General features: G+C 33.7%; 1 long non-coding RNA gene across 1 annotated transcript in view; it reads right to left on the reverse strand.

Annotated features, from left to right (window-relative positions):
* LOC111083875 overlaps nucleotides 1-3253 on the reverse strand; it is a 9456-nt gene extending 6203 nt beyond the window's left edge. The window contains exon 1 of the long non-coding RNA XR_002609290.1: nucleotides 2237-3253. This is a non-coding gene — a long non-coding RNA (uncharacterized LOC111083875). The remainder of the gene's footprint in view (nucleotides 1-2236) is intronic.
* Nucleotides 3254-3260: the final 7 nt, after the last annotated feature.

The following is a 3260-nucleotide window of genomic DNA, read 5'->3' on the forward strand; positions in this document are numbered from 1 at the left end:
TACAAATATAGGGCTACAGAGATGATAGTCACGGTCCAATACAAATATAGGGCTACAGAGATAACAGTCACGGTCCAATACAAATATAGGGCTACAGAGATAACAGTCACGGTCCAATACGAGAACGCTGTTAAGAAATTCTCATTTACATCAGAGAATTTCATTGCCACTGTCATATACAAAAACGTCGTTAAAACGTTTTGAATAATACATGGTTGATCGTCATTGTTAAATACAAGAACACTGTAAAACGACCTTACTAATACAGGGTTGATCATCATTGTTAAATACAAGAACACTGTAAAACGACCTTAATAATCCAGGGTTGATCGTCACTGTCAAATAGAAAAACGTCGTTAAAACGTTTTGAATAATACATGGTTGATCGTCATTGTTAAATACAAGAACACTGTAAAAACAACCTTAATAATACAGGGTTGATCGTCACTGTTAAATACAAGAACACTGTAAAAACAACCTTAATAATACAGGGTTGATCGTCACTGTCAAATACAACAACGTCGTTAAAACGTTTTGAATAATACATGGTTGATCGTCATTGTTAAATACAAGAACACTGTAAAAACAATCTTAATAATACACGGTTGATCGTCATTGTTAAATACAAGAACACTGTAAAACGACCTTAATACTACAGGGTTGATCGTCACTGTTAAATACAAGAACACAGTTAAAACTACCTTAATAATACACGGTTGATCGTCATTGTTAAATACAAGAACACTGTAAAACGACCTTAATAATCCAGGGTTGATCGCCACTGTTAAATACAAGAACACAGTTAAAACGACCTTAATAATACAGGGTTGATCGTCACTGTTAAATACAAGAACACTGTAAAACGACCTTAATAATACAGGGTTGATCGTCATTGTTAAATACAAGAACACTGTAAAACGACCTTAATAATACAGGGTTAATCATCACTGTTAAATACAAGAACACTGTAAAACGACCTTAATAATCCAGGGTTGATCGTCACTGTTAAATACAAGAACACAGTGTTTTTGTATTTAACAGTGATGATTAACCCTGGATTATTAAGGTCGTTTTACAGTGTTCTTGTATTTAACAGTGACGATCAACCCTGTATTATTAAGGTCGTTTTACAGTGTTCTTGTATTTAACAGTGACGATCAACCCTGTATTATTAAGGTCGTTTTAACTGTGTTCTTGTATTTAACAGTGATGATCCACCCTGGATTATTAAGGTTGTTTTAACAGTGTTCTTGTATTTAACAGTAATGATCCACCCTGGATTATTAAGGTCGTTTTACAGTAAAAACAACCTTAATAATCCAGGGTTGATCGTCACTGTTAAATACAAAAACACTGTTAAAACAACCTTAATAATACAGGGTTGATCGTCACTGTTAAATACAAGAACACTGTAAAAACAACCTTAATAATACAGGGTTGATCGTCACTGTAAAATACAAGAACACTGTAAAAACAACCTTAATAATACAGGGTTGATAGTCACTTGAAAATAAAAAATGTTAAAACGTCCTCAATTATACAGAGTTAGTCGTCACTGTTAAATACAAAAACGTTGTTAAAACGTTCTTAATAACAAAGATACAAAAAGAAAGAATAATTTCATCTGGTAAACGTGGCTATTGGTCGAGTCATCTTCAAAGTGGATATTAATAACTAAGTTTTTCAAACTCCCAAGTCTCGAGAAGTTCTCGTACTATACGGGAGGGTAGCCAGTGCTCGAATTGGGACCACTTAACAAGGGGAACTGCATGAATATAATATATATACCATGAATAGTCCCTAATTAGGATTTGACAGGTATATATATATATATACCATGAATAGTCCCTAATTAGGATTTGACAGGTATATATATATATATATATACCATGAATAGTCCCTACTTAGGATTTGACAGGTATGTATGTATACCATGAATAGTCCCTAATTAGGATTTAACATTTACTTCGTGTAAAACGATGACAAAAAACAAACTAAAACTCCTCTTACCAATGGAGAACCAATAAAACGACACGTTCGCATGATTTGTTAACAAGGACGAAATAGATATTTGTTCTAACAATGCAAACGAGTTCCCCTCCGTTCACCCTCAATTCGAGCACTAAGTGTAAAATAGAGGTGAGAACTCGTGACGTCATTACTCTTAAGTGCTGGATAAAGGCCAGGTCGAAGTTTGAATTGATACCTAAATCAGTGTTAACGACAGATCACTTACTTGGATTGCTACATCATCAGGGTAGGCCTGCTGCTCAGATGGAGGGCAGAAGAATTCATGTTCAGTGTAGATAATTAAAAAAACGAAAAAAAAGAAAAGAGAGAAACAAAGACCATAAGTTTTCGGTTAAGCTGTCAACATTAAATTTCTTAAACAGGAACGCTGACATTCTTCCAAGCAAGTTGTAGCACGGTTTGAATTTAGGCTTAGGTGTGCTCATACAAACCTATACATTCAGAGCTGGAAAAACATTAAGCCTAACATTCATGATAAAAATCACGTAAACTGTAAATGTTTTTTTCCCCACTTTTCTTTTAACTAGTCCATCTTGGATTCAAAAACCTTTAGTCTCTCATCGTCTAGCCCACTTGACAAGTTCTGGCATTGTACGAAAAGCTTCTTGGGCAAAGACTTGTAGGAGACAAAACATAGATCTGAAATACCATTTTACACGCCTCTGATTTTTTAATCCGAAATGTTTAAATGAAGAAGAATGTGGATAAACACATTTGTAGTTTACGTGATTTTTATCACAAATGTTAGGCCTAATGCTTCTTTGGTATTCAGAGGTTACTACTGATCTTTACTGTATAAAACAAAAGGAGAACTGTACGGTTTTAATCACACAGTACAAATAACATAAAAACCTAAAGTTCACGAGCTCTTATTTACAATTTCATTAAGAAATAATAACGTTTTGTGCATATATTGTTGATATATATATATAAACTGTCCTCACGTGACACTGTCAAAAATACTTAATTTTCATGTTTAATTTTCAGTAACGAAAATGTTTCAAATCCAACTAAGAAAACTTAGACATGTAATATTAAATATTACTTAATGCTGTTGAATAATTATGGTTGTAAACATGTACCAGGTAATAGATCTAGAGAGTGATTGCTTAACATAGATGTCAGTCAGAGTGAAAGTTTGGAGTGATTCCATAACATAGATGTCAGTCAGAGTGAAAGTTTGGGATGATTCCGTAATAACATAAATGTCAGTCAGAGTGAAAGTTTGG

Source organism: Limulus polyphemus, unplaced genomic scaffold, assembly GCF_000517525.1.
Source record: "Limulus polyphemus unplaced genomic scaffold, Limulus_polyphemus-2.1.2 Scaffold11769, whole genome shotgun sequence".
NCBI classification, from domain to species: domain Eukaryota; kingdom Metazoa; phylum Arthropoda; class Merostomata; order Xiphosura; family Limulidae; genus Limulus; species Limulus polyphemus.